The sequence below is a fragment of the Xenopus tropicalis genome, chromosome 2 (genome assembly GCF_000004195.4).
Source record: "Xenopus tropicalis strain Nigerian chromosome 2, UCB_Xtro_10.0, whole genome shotgun sequence".
Lineage (NCBI taxonomy): Eukaryota > Metazoa > Chordata > Amphibia > Anura > Pipidae > Xenopus > Xenopus tropicalis.
In genome coordinates, this window is record NC_030678.2 from 60051847 (window position 1) to 60066716 (window position 14870).

Here is a 14870-nt window from a genome sequence, read left to right on the forward strand (position 1 = left end):
ATTAGGTCAATGGGTTTCACAGGTTTTGCAGCAACAAAAAATGCCCATGATTTCAATAGCTGCAAAAAAAAAAAGGTTTTGTGGTAAAAAAAAGGTTGCCCAGAATAGAAATAGTCTGTGCAGTATAGGAATAGCTGCAGAAAAACACTTTTTGACTTTTGAATTTTTTGGGAAAGTTTGCCTGGTGAATCCATGCCTGGTAAAAAAATTCGCTCACCAGTAATAGCAACCAATCAGATGTTTGTTTCAAACAGCTGACCAGTAAACTCTATTTGCAAACCAAGAACTAACCAGTGACTTTTTTTACAAGGAGATTCAGTATAGGTTATTTATGTTTTTTTGTGAATTATATCTTGGCATAGCATATACAGGTTGTAATATCGCCAGCATCAGCCAAAATAGCAGGAGCTCTAAAGTGTATAAAATAACCTCAATACTTATGGGCTTATTTATCAATTTTCAAGTTTGTGAATTTGAGTTTGCTTTTCTAAGTTGAATAAACTTGAATTTCAAATGCTCATTTGTTTATTAATAAGGTAACTCATATTTGAATAAAAAACTTGAATATCATGATTTGTTAGTATTTTTTTCCAAGTTTGAAAATATGGCTTGACTTTGCCTATAACAATTCCCACGACTTCTATAGAAACTTGCAAGCTTTTAGATGGAAATTTTTTACATGTGTTTTCAGGTTAGTATGTAACAGACATACCATAACTCGAATTTGAGTTTTTTAAAAGCTCAAATCGAGAAAAAATCCAACTCGACTGTTGATAAATGACCCCCTTATTGTGATTTATGTGTGTTTTCAGGTTAGTATGTAACAGACATACCATAACTCGAATTTGAGTTTTTTAAAAGCTCAAATCGAGAAAAAATTCAACTCGACTGTTGATAAATGACCCCCTTATTGTGATTTATGTTCTCTAATTTTAGGGAAGGTTGGAAATTTAATAAGAATCAAAATTATAACCATCTCTGTGACGGCAGAGTCCTGACTTCCTTATTAGTGGGAGCAGGGGCCCTTTTGATACTTTTTTTTTTCGCATTTCAACAAGACTTTATTAATACAGCATATTAATTGTTACAGTTTCATTTATAATAATTCTTGCACAATAAGCTATAAGCAATTGTAGATTACATTACAGTAGTACGAGAAAAAAAAAACAAAAACATGTAGAACATGAAAGGATAGTTGGAAGAGCCATGGACTACCTATGGAGGAAGAAGAAAGGGAGCCATGTGGGGAACAGACAGAGAGGGACAAAGGAAGAAAAGAAAAGAAGATAGGGAGCCTGAGGCTGAAGCTGGCTGGCACATATATGGTAAGTAATAGGCGTTGTGGCACAGTTATAATGTTATTATCAAGTTACAATTTATTATTGGATTGTAGGTAGGATACCCAGGGTTGCCAGGTCATCACGAACTCCTGTTGTTTCTCACGTAACAAGAAGGTGATCTCCTCCATTATATATATATCCTTTATAGTAAGGATCCATTCTTCTATGGTGGGTGGGTTTATATCCCTCCAATGTCTCGGGATTAGGATCTTTGCTGCTAGCAGCATTTGTAATAAGAGGCTGTGTTTAAAGATATGTTCAGGCATATCAGTACAATGTAGAAGTACTAATTGGGGGGTAAGTGTTACCTGGCAACAGGATCTCCTGGCAGGTTATTTGTACAGCATTCCAAAAATGGGACAATGCAGGGCATGTAAACCAGATATGGGATATGGACCCCTGGGCAGAGTGACATCTCCAACATTTGTTGTTTGACAGTAAAGCCATTTGGTAAAGTTGGGAGGGGGTCCTGTACCATTTTGAGAGAATTTTGTATGAATTTTTTTGATATCTGTTACTAATGGAACATTTTGTTATAAGTCTGAAAATTTTCCTCCAATCTTCTTCCTGCAGGTTCAATTGGAGTTCTTCATTCCAGGCCCGTGTAAAGTAAGGTAAGTTTGGATATTTTTTTGATAGTATCAGTTTATAAAGCCGAGAGATTAAGTGATTGTTAGGTATTTTAGAGTCGCACAATTTTTCAAAGTCAGTGAGAGTTCTATTTGCTCGTTGTAGAATAGGATTTTTGTTCAGATAATGTTTTATTTGGGTGTATCTCCAATGGTCTCTGTTGTTCCACAGCGATGCATTTGCTTTTATCATAGAGGGTTTATCCGGGGGTTCCAGCACATGGTGCATTTGTAAGTTTTGTAATCCAAAGGCATCGGAGAGGCCGTTGTCTATTAGCAGGGGTTTGTAATTATATAAATATGTGTTAGCTAGGTTCTGCGGTACGAGTATTCCCAGGTATCTAATTTTGTCCCTCTGCCATTTAAATGTGAACTTCATTTTTAACAGCATTTCCATTTGCTTGGGTAGAAAAATTGGTAGTACTTCTAATTTGGACATGTTAATCTTATAATTAGAGATGTCCCCATAAAGTTGTAACTCCTTCATGATACATGGCATAGAAATGTGAGGTTTTGTTACAAACAGCATAAGATCATCTGCAAACACTGCTGCTTTGTATTCATGTAGTCCCACCGTCAGACCTTTGATATCCTTATTTGCTCTAAGTGCTATTAGTAGATGCTCCATACATAAGACATACAATAGGGGGGATAACGGGCAGCCCTGTCTCGTCCCATTTCTGATATGGAGGGAGTCTGACCTGATACCATTGATTTTTATCTGTGCCGTAGGGTCTGAATATAGAGCCATTATTTTATCCCTGAAGATGTTAGTGAGGCCTAGGCCCTCTAACATATGTTTTAAAAATGTCCAGTTTACTCTATCAAAAGCCTTCTCTGCGTCGGTAGACCCTTTTGATACTTGTGTTTATAAACCAAGGTGCCACCAGAACTTGCCTGTAGGGATGCTAATCTATGCCTACAGGATGTAACATCTCACAAGCTGGAACAATCTAGTGTTCCCACTATCAAAATATTTACTAAAATGTGGGTTACATTACTCCAGCTAAACATATATTGCTTCTACCAGAGCTGCTTTTACAAGATGTCACTTTTACCACATTTCCACATTACAGATTGAAATATCAATAATGAAGAAACCAATGATATTTTCAGTATCTCATGTCTTTATATTTCTGTCATTGGTGAGATTCAGCAGTTTCAATTTTTAGGGTTCTTCTAACTCAGCTTCTTTTCTTTAGCGCTGTTAGAAAGGAAATAATATATCACCAATACTTTGTCATGCCATTCTTCAAAATCATTAACTAGGTCATAATAATGACAGAACTGTCAGAGAGAACAGTAAGATGTGTCTGAATTACAGCTTTTCTCTTATTTACTTTCTCCTTATGTTGCCTGGTAACAGCACTGGAAACATGTAGCGTCTTGGTTGTTTGCATTTCAGCTTTTCTTTCTATAATGCCAATAGCTTCAAAAGGGAACTGGGCAAAGTAGTATTAGCACCCAAGGTGCACACTGCAACTACGACCCCCCCCCCATCATATATAAATATAAATTGCGGTGGCACTGCTCAATAATGTTCAATTGTGAGCTCAGCTTTTCATTTTGCATTGTTTTCTGAAATAAGTATGCATTATTAAGCACATAGGCAGATTTTCAATAAGGCTAACCAAACCTGCTTGGCAAAAAAACAAAAAAAAAAGTCAGTACTTGACTTTCTCTGCACTTAACATCTTGCATTCCCGCAAAGAACCAGAGTTCTGTTGTAAAGAGCTCAACTCTGATTGGAGAAGCCACAAGAAGAAAGATCCAGTCAGAGTGCATGTCTCTTAATAGACAGTGAAATTAACCAGTCAAACCACAGATGTAGGCAGGATTGGGGAGAGGAAGGCACTGCAGAAATGAACACTGATAAGGTTTTGCAAACTTTACTTAAAGGACAATGAAAGGTTAATACAAATTCAAAGTAAGTCTAAAGGCATTCTTTTTAAGTACTTACTGCATATCTAAATTCCCAGATCCATGCTTGCTTCTCTGAGATATGGTGCTGGCAGCCTACAGCAGTGTGAAGACTACAGTGACATCACTAAAATCTCTCTCCCCTTCATGTAGGCTGCCAGCAGCAGCCTTCCTATTCTCTGAGCATGTGTGTAACTTGATCCTGTCTAATCCTGTTCTGAGCTACACATGCCCACCAGCCAATCAGAAGCGGATCTGGCAGAGGGGAGGAAATGAAACACATGTGCAGTATGAAGCAAGGAGGGAAAGGAAGGGAGAATACCTTTTTAGAGATGGCTGCCTGTTCTAGAAAATGTGAATTAAGTGTGACTGAGTAAATATTTGATTGGGTGAGCCAAAAGTGTGGCGTTTTTACTAAACAATAGGAGGACTATTGGGCAGTATGCTTTTTAAATTTTGACTTGCATTCTCCTTTAAGTTCCTCGCTAGCTCTGTACAGTTGCTGCAGATTTCATTCCACTCCCACAGGTACTATACTGTATATGTTCTAAAAGCTGACTCACTAGCCTAAATTAAATATTTTTTGTAACCTGGCATCTATAATATCCCTATCACCCTTTCTCTAGTCCAAAATTAACTCTTTTCCCCCAAAAAAAGCTAATTGTGCATTTACAATTTTTTTTTTTTGTTTTTGCACTTTTAGATTTTTACTTTTATCACTGTTTTGTTCATTTCTAGTTAGGTACAGTGGAGCCCGCATGAGACTATATGGCTGGAAAGCACCCCAATGTTGTGTTTTAGAGGCAATGTAATAGTGCAAGGGCATGCCTGAATATCTAGCATCATGTTTGTAAATACAGACTGTATGCTTGTGTGTGTGTCTGGGATTTCAGTACCCACTGTCTTCCTCTTTATAAAACAAACTAAAACACATTTAAGGTAACCGATCACCCCTATAGTGTGAACTCATTTGGGACCTCACAGAAATGCATTTTCACCCTATAAGCATTTTAGTATGATAAAGTACTCTCACCTGAACTTTTGCACATTGTCCCTGAAAGTCAGTGGCAACTGAAAGAGGCAGTTGGAAGGTTAATTTTTATGCTAGCTGTGAATCCACTAGCTTCAGGTAAGTCTGTGTTTGTCCCATCTTTAGCCTCCCCAAACAAAAAATTCCCCCTCCACCTAAGATTAAGCACCATTTAAAAGTGCACAAAAACTGTCTGGATATTATGTCAACCATTTCCCCAATACAGGGCCAGAATTAGTAGACAGGAGAGGCACATGCATAACTGTGAATTGAGTGCCACAATAATATTGGAGCAATTAATGGTGGCAAGAGATGAGAGGTGGGGAGCCTGTGTGTGGGCTAAAGAGAGGACTAGTTTCCATAATGAGCATAATGCATAAAGTAAGAGCAAGAGGAATCAGACAGGAAGGCAAGACAATTAAAAGGGGGTTAAAAAGGTAATAACAAAGAACCCCATACATAATGCCTTTAATGCCTTTAAGAGGGGCTTGAAAGAGTTCTTGAACAAGCATAGAATCCAAAGCTTTTGTGATACTTAGATCTACAGTTAGTATAAATGTATATATATATATATAGTATATAAATGTGAGTGTATAGATAGGTAAGTATAGGTTTGTGTGTGCTGGGTTTACTTGGAAGGGTTGAACTTGATGGACTCACAATCTATGGGTTGACAAATGAAGTGAGGAGGATGAATATGGGTTGACCAATGGAGAGAAGTCAATTGGCAAGGTAAAGAAGGCCGAGACATGAACACTTCACAGTCTATAGCATGTATTTATAGCCCATGCATTAATGCAACTCAAATCTTACTATTGTCCTGATTTATGTAATTTAATAGCTGCAATCAAACATGTTTTTTTAACTTTGCTAACTGCCCTACAGGAATCAGAATTTCATCACATCTCTATACTCCATTTCAGAGTGCATTTCCCCAAGAAGTGCTGCGTGAGTTTGGTAATGCTGTATTCATGAGGGATGAGGCATATAGGAATCTCTAGTATGCTTTGTATGAAATGCAAGTACCATTAAAGGGGTTGTTCACATTTGTACAACATTCACAAATCTAACAGTTCACATTAACAGAACAAACTTTGCCATATACATAGTTAACATGTTAGAATCATCTCTCTGCTGATTCTTCACTTTTGCACAGACCCTGTGGTGGTGGTGGTGGGGGGGGGGGGAGTGTCCCCTATAAAATCTACACTTGCTTTTTTACTTCCTTATATGATATCACGCATAGTACTGGCAGCAGACTTAACTCCCAATGGCTGGGCTGTGTCTCCTGTCAGTCTGACATTGCTTCCTGTGCCTGTGACAGAGTGCTGCAAATCTAACATAACAGTATGTTAGATTTGTGATATGCTGAGTCTGTTTGCCTATGCCATTGCAAGGGAGAAAATAACCAATGACCTTTAAATTTATGCAACTGGTTAGCGTGCACAAGCAACCAATAAACTGGTTCAACAGGAAAAAAGTAAGGGCAAAGCCTGGATGTGATGATGTAAGCATATAGGGATGAAGTGGAAAATGGATTTTTGTGGAAAATGGATTTTCTGACATGCTGTTGTGGTTAATAATATTTGGGCATTGAAGATGAACAACCCCTTTAAATTGCTTGGTTTGTCCAGAGTTAGGGTGTCACAAATTGCATGTAAATGATAGATAACAAATGAAAAATATATTAGGTGATAGCATACTGTAACCAAATACCGAAACAATAACAAAGGGGGTCTTTGCTTTTAATAATGTTAAAATTTACTAGATGCATTAATAAATACCATCTTTAATTCTCAAATGCAAGTAAAACTTGACGCCATTGTCCAGTTCCTAAAATGATATATAGTGATGAGCAATTTTTTTTTACCAGGCATGGATTTGCTGTGAAATTCTGGGCTTTGCCATTGGCAAATTTTTTGTAAATCTGCTGCAAAAATTGCCAGAGTGATGAAAAATCCCGAATTTTGCGAAATTTTCAGCAGTTTTGCAAATTTTTCAGAGAAACAAAATGGGACAGATTCGCTCATCACTAATGATGTCATATAATTAAGAGGTTTGTAGCTTGAGAAAGCAAGAGAAGGTGAAATATGACTGACCTTCATCATGTTTTATTTAGTTATATTAGTATTTCTGCTGATGGATAGCCATGAAAACCATAAACTGTAAAAGTTCCACGCAAAATATTTTTTTCCACGCTTAAGAGTGATGGATGCTAGACTTCTATCATTTTAATCCTTCAGTTATACATTGCCAGAATCCTTGAGAGGATTGTCAATAACCAGAAGATAATGACAGCAAAGAAAATGAAGAATCCACTACCATTGAATTTTATATAACAAGATGGTGCTTGACTTTGGCTGTCAAGAACCATCCCATCAGTTATGCAAGAAATACAGACATCCATCACATGGATTAATGCTCTGAGCTGTAACTTAGCTACCATAGGAATTAAAAATGTATGCGTGTAAGAAATGTGTTTTAGTGCTTAGACTTTTAATGCTAACATTTGCTATAAGACTGCTAATGCTAAAGTTATATTTTTCTGGCTAAGAAATAATATACGGTAGAACTCCAAATTTAACATTTTCCCGCCTTTTACACCATTTTGTTGTGGTCCCACCAATTTTAATGTATCCTATGGACTCTATTCCTGGGTTTTAGATATGAATTTACTGCATTTTGCACTGTTTTTATCATGCCTCTCCCTAGCAAATCGCTTAGGTGAAAATACAGCCTTCATTAGGAATTAAAGTTTCTCCCATATCTTACAATCACAGGCACTATCTTACGAAGGTCAGAGTCACCATTATCACCTCATATTTCAAACTGCGCATGTGCGCCTATCTGGGAGCGTACAAAATACTGTGAGAGTTGCACAAGCAGGGGGAATTTATAACTGCGCAACAGAAACACCAGTCCTCTATTAAACTGGCTGTACAAGGTGCGGATTCTTGTTAAAAGGGTACAGATTTTTGTTTTAGATGGAACAATACAGTGCTTCTTTCCGCTTTTCCACATCTTTTTATTCATTTATAGTGATATTCAAACTTTTATCAAACACATGCATTAAATGCAAAATATTTTACAGTACTGTATGTGTTTGAAGTTGTTTCAGTACTTAACTGCTAAAACCTGTGAAATAACTCAGTAAAGGAACTGTGTTGCAAATAAAAAATGATCTCTGTACTTATTTCCTTTAAATAGTTGACATTTATGTCTCCTTAACACATTTCCCTGATTTTACATCTTTTTTCCATGGTCCCGTAAAAAACCTAAAATTGGGGTTCTACTGTAAAATATTTTCAATATTGTTTTTGCTTTAGCATGCATAGTAGGGTTATTATTTTGCCAGAGTTCAAAAAGATCACCCATCATGCTTCAGCAATGGGTCCCTAATACTTTCATTGACTGTGATATAGCTTTTGATGCTAGAGTTAATCTTTCATCTTGCTGGTGAAACCAGAGCACGAATATAGATGCTGGTGGAACTGTTAGGGGAAACCACCAGCCCAACATTTGGACTAGCAGTGGTCAAGATTCTATGTACATTTAGGACAGTGGTGCTTAACCTTCCTAATGCCGCAACCCTTTAGTACGGTTCCTCATGTTGTGGAGACCCCCAACCATAGAGGAGCAGTGTCTCGGTTCCTAAGACCATCGGAATTATGTGTCTTAGGCGACCCTTGTGAAAGGGTTCTTGACTCCCAAAGGGGTCCCAACCCACAGGTTGAGAACCGCTGATTTAGTAGGTAGAACTTATCTCCCCTTTATTACAAAAGGGGTCTTAACCTCTTGCTGATAACACATTCTTCAGCAACAGAGCTCTGCAAGTACCTTAGTAAGTAGTTAGTGAACTTTGAACTGAATTGTTTTCCCCACTATTTAGGGGTGTAACTGCAGGGGAAGCAGAATCTGTATTTAAATATATCTTGTTAGATTAGGTCAATTTACCAATGTTTTGGGGCCCTAAATTTAATTTGCTATGGGGCCCAGTAACATCTAGTTATGCCACTGCCATTATTCTTAAATGTCTGTTGAATATGCTGCACAATAATATAATATTCCCTAGCATATACAATTGTGGGGGTTATTTAAATGGCAGAAATGGTAATATATTTCTCAAATCAAGAGACAGGGATACACAATGTAACTTCAAGCAGAAGGTCTCTGTTTTATTTACAGAAGGGTTTTCTTACAAGGCAGGGCACCTTTCAACTTCACAGAACAAATAAAACACCCAAATAGTTGCCCTCAAACTGTAACTCCTACTTTTTCCAGCTACAGCCAGGTGATCCCAATGGGCCAATAAAAGGGCAACTAAATGGTTGGCAAGCAAGTTGCAGGTCAAACTCTTTATTACATGTATATTGAAACAGTGGAATTCATAATGAATCAGTTAAAAGTAAGTGTAGGACTGACCAGACTGGGGATGACTTTGACATTGTCATAGTTGGGCAGTATATTGCAAGAAATGGACAAACAATCTGTGTTTTGCTTAAAGAGAGGGCATGTCTTGGTACCTTGCACAGAATGTCTTAGTGTCCTACTTATATTGATTATAGGTAAGTGCAGAGGACCTCTTGTTGTTGTCTATATGAATTTTGTGGTCACAGCCTCTGCCACAGCCAACTGGCGGCCCACGCCACTCCCCTCTGTGCCCCCCCCCCCCCCCGGTCTGGCTGCTGTGACTGCTTACCTTTGTGTAAACTCAAAATGGTATGAGTGCTGAGATTAACTAGTCCCCTGCATTGTTCACACCTCAGGTTCAGGCTGTAAACCCCTGTATGGTTTAAACCCTTTACTGTTTACACCTTTTAATCCCTGCATTGTTCACACCTTAGGCTCAGACTGTAAGAACCCACACTGTTCACACCTCAGACTAGGAGTAGTGCCAGCATTGTATCACTGTTTGTCCTGTGTGCCCAATGCTACCTGTGTTCCTGTGTGTTCCGTACTCTGCCTGACCTATGCTGCCTGTGTGTTCCATACTCTGCCAACTCTATGCTGCCTGTGTGTGCCATACACGGCCTGTTCTATGCTGCCTATGTGTGCCATATTCTGCCTGCCCTATGCTGCCTGTGTGTGCCATACTCTGCCTGCCCTATGCTGCCTGTGTGTTCCATACTCTGCTTGACCTATGCTGCCTGTGTGTTCCATACTCTGCCAGCTCTATGCTGCCTGTGTGTGCCATACACGGCCTGTTCTATGCTGCTTATGTGTGCCATATTCTGCCTGCCCTATGCTGCCTGTGTGTGCCATACTCTGCCTGTCCTATGCTTCCTGTGTGTCATACTCTGCCTGCCCTATACTGCCTGTGGGAGGTGAACCTTGCAGGGGTTTGTTCTGGGAGTTTGTTAGGATTTGTAAATAGTCATTTTGTGTAATTATATGCTGGGGGTTGCTGTGCTAGCCACAGGGGAAGAAGACACAAATGGATTTTAGGGTATGTCTTAATATGACATAATATAATTCTTTCACATATGAATGAAGGGTGATTTCCCTACAGTGAGCACCAACCATTTGGGTTTTGCTGCGCTACCACCAATAATGTGGGTATGGTCTTAAAAGCTCATTCTGATAACATGGGTGTGGGCCAAAGTGGGTGCAGTTTAAAAAGGGGAGTGGTCAAAACTGACTTCCATTATCGGCCCTCCAGCATGTAGGCCAGAAAAATTCTGGCCCTTGGTGCCACAGCAATGTCATAGAGCATTCTGGGAATGCTATAACTTTCCTCCAGGTTTTTTCCAATTACTGTACAAAGTATTCCACTTAGTTCTCTATTAACAGGCAATTCTTGATAACAAAAAAATGAATCCTAGTTATAAAATAACTTCAAAATGCTTAAATAATCAGAAAGAGCTCATATCCTTTGGGAGCAATTAGACAGCTTGTTATAAGAAACATGGCTCCACGGATTACTTTTTCCCTTATGGCCGTAACTTTTCAAAGGTTTAAAATATGCGAATATATTTTGGTTTCCTAGTTGTTATTAAGAAGGAATAGAGAATAAGAGCCCCTGACAGATGTGTATCTTCAGAATAATGCGGCGTTATCTACTTGATGGCAGCATCTCAAAGCCATAAGAGATTGCTAAAGTAAAATATTGGAAATGGTACCATTTTATCACTTTATATTTTCCAACGGAGTGTAGCTTTTGTCACTGGTAACCTTACAAGACAGAAAAAAAGTAAAAGTAAAAAGTATAATTACATACAAATTGAGCTGAGTACGCAAGGAGCCTGATCAAAGGCAATGTTGATACTAGTGATGAGCGAATATGTCCAATATTGCTTTGGCAATAAATTTGCAAAACTGCTGAAAAATTTGTGAAAGGTCGCTACTGCATGACTTTTTTAATGCAACCAAATCTTTTTTGACACTACTACGACTCTTTCTTCACTTTGTAAATTTCTGTCACATCAAATTTTTTTTGTGAAAAAATTTGGCAATGGCAAAATCGGCAAAATGTGGAAATCTAAAAAAATTTGCTCATCACTATTTAATATTGATTGCCAATATACAATATCCTGTATTTCCACTACTTAACTATAACATATGTAATATCTATGGGTCAATACACCACATGACATATGTATCCACTTTTCTGTTGCACCGGCCCATGTGTCAAAAACCTGTAAAGCAGTTGGGAGGACACAGGGGGCACAGGGGGGACTGATGTCCTAGGCCTGGACGATGCTTTGCTTTAACGGTGGCCCGGCCTCAGGCCCTCTTTAAAGAATTACAGCCCTGTCATTGGTGGCCAGTTGGGATTGGTTGCGCTCCGTGCGTACATGTGACGTCAGTATGCGCAGGGCGAAACCTTATAAGAGAGTGGATGCAGCAGGGAGCCGGGGGTCATTGCAATAAGATGCAGTTGGAGGAAGCAGGCAGATGAAGCAGGTGAACGCTGGGGGTAGCAGCGTGAGCCGCAGGAGGACTGGAAGAGGCTGGGGAGGATGCTAGGGGGGAGCTGGAGTATGCTGGGGAGGATGCTGGGGGAGCTAGAGGATGCTGGGGAGGACACTGGGAGGGAGCTGGAGGATGCTGGGGGGGAGCTGGAGGATGCTTGGAAGAGAGCCAGAGGATGTTAGGGGGGAGCTGGAGGATGCTTGAGAGGGAGCTTGAGGATGCTAGGGGGGAGCTGGAGGACACTGGGGGGGAGCAGGATGCAGCAGGGCCATAGTATGCAGTGGGCCATAGGGGAGGACACTGGGAGAGGGCCAGCAATGTTTTAGGGGGCCCTGGACTGGCTACCAATGTTTTAGGGGGCCCTGGCTACCAATGTCTGTGTGTCCTTTGTACTGATGGGAGGGGTCGCTGGGGGAGGGGCCATTGGGGGAAGGGTGGGGGCAGAACATTTTGTTGTGAGGGGCCCCGTGATTTCTGATGGCAGCCCTGCTTTTAGGTACATCATAAGGTCCCTATCCCACCTCTTCTGTGGAGCTAATGCACTGAGGAGGGACCTGACCAAGTGACAGAACATACAAGAGGGAGGGGGGGGGGTTCAGGGAAAGTCCATTAAGGACCAGTGTTTGGCTATGATTTTTACACAGTTGGTCTGTCAGAAACTATTAGAACCTAAGAAACAGTAAAATATGCAAATGTATATGTTACACTGCTGGTCAGTATATTGGTGCAATCGAAATGATTTTTCATGTCAGTAGTTTACCCTCTTGCAGATCACAGATATTTGGTAAATATTCATATATTTAAGTTAACTGTATTACACATAAGTAAGCATCCAAAATCACACCTGTTCTACCTTTAACCTGTAAGATCAAGGAAGGTGCACCTGTTTAGGGTCACCTTCTATGTACAGAAAAAAAAGACAATTTTTGGTTGTAATGGGATACTGCCCATGTGAAAATGGGCCCAGTGTTTATATATGAGCAGTGAGCACCAATTATTTTAAAATGCGAACTCCCCCTGGATAGAAATTGTTAAAAAGGTAGAAAACAAAGTTTTCAGTACCTAGTAGTACATTGCATCAGTCCAGGAAATGCAGGCACTAGAAATCCCTGCAGGGGGAGAGATTATAAGACACAGAAATAACTACACATCCTGTTATGTTAGAATAGTGGGAAGTACAGAGAAATCACTGTGCACTCCTTGGTGGAATGGGATTTAAAACTGATTTATAAACATTGAAATGTGTGCTAATGTTATACATCCGCAAGACATCTAGCAGGAAGCTTTTATATTCTAGCATGTCATAAATATGTATTATATTTATATATATTTTTTTACTTGATGGAGTCGGATGGACTTTAGACGAAAAGGGAATAGCCTCAGAAATTTTAAAAGCAAACTGTAACAGTTTTATGAAGGGTTTTATAGCCCCAGGAAATATTTTACAGCTAAGATGTCAAACTCTTGGCGCTACAGCTGTTTCTGATTTATGTCAGTAACCCTTAGTGAGCCTCTAGTTGACTGAGGATGATGGGAAATGTGCTGCAGTTTATAGAAGCTGACAGGCAAGAAGATGCTACCAATATTTATATAAAAATAGTTATGCTAAATTAGGTTGCAGAGTCTGGCTGATGTAAATGTAATGGCTATTGTAAAGTGTGGTTTGCAAATTGAAAAGTTGCACATTCTATTGAAGAAGACAAATGCTTTGTCACTTCCGATACATTTCTTTTCCTCTGCTGCTTTATCAGAAATTAGACTTTAGCACCAAAATAGGAGCTGGCATATATTTAAAGTGTTATTACATATTTTATTGTGCAGGAGGACATAAAAAGGAATATAGTGGAGCATCATTCCACATGTTTATAATATATTCTTCATTGTTGATAAGATGTGACTTAAGGGGATTTTTTTTTAATAAATGCCAATATAGGCATGAATTTGTGGTGCACTGGTTCCTTTTTTATTCTTAATTTGCATTTGAAGTTGAGAGTAAGAGTTAGTATGCACTTGGGGACTTCTCTGTGTTTTTTAAAAGAATAGCCCACTTAGCCTACTAATAGTCAGAACAGATGATTGAATGTTCTATTGATGTGCTGTTTATGGGGAATGGCTTTGAGTTGCTACATGGCATTTACAATTGAAGAATATGAATTATATTCTACAGACTATTGGCCGTAACATTAAAGCAACAACTAAAATGCTCATTTATGCTTTCACACTGTCATGTCTTTATGACAACAACTCCTTAGCTAACTGGCATCAGTGATGAGTGAATCTGTCCATGAGTTTGGCGTGCAACTTTTTTATCGCCCGCATTTTTTTTGTTGTACAAGTCTTTTTTTGACGTGCTACGCCTATTTTGGCGAGACTGCAACTTTTTTTGACGCGCAACAAATTTTTCTGTGGCAAATTTTTGTGACAGTTTTGCGAACCAATTCGCTAATGGCGAAATGTGAAAATTCACTGAGAATCCATGCCTGGCACAAAAAATTTGCTCATTACTAACTGGCATCCCTGACTACCATCCTCCCCATTTCAGTCTATATTACATTCTGCCATAATCCTTCAGCTTCCTGAGAACTGGCTTCTCCAAAAAATACTACTTGCTCAAGTCTTTTTTTTTTTTTTTTCAAATAAAGTGCATATTTGAGTTTGACACATACTGTTTCAAATATATCACATTTTAAATACCTTTGGCAACATAAAACTGTTGAGCTCATCCAGTCCAACTGGAGGTCAACAATTCCAAATTATTTAGCAGTAAGGAACATTTTCAAAAGTAAATGCATTAACTTGCTGTTGCTAAAATGTTGACAGCTGACCTCTTATAAGCAATGGTGTGCCTTTGGCACCCATCCTGGCACTTTATTCACTTCTTCATTAGCTGCCATGAGACATGGTGTCAGAAAGAAAACAGTTTGTGTTTCGAGAGGCAAAGTTCAGTTAGAGATCTGCCGACCATGTAATGATGTTTGTCTTGAAATAATGCTATCCATGAATGATTAAAAATGATGTGCTCTCTCTTGAAGTATATAA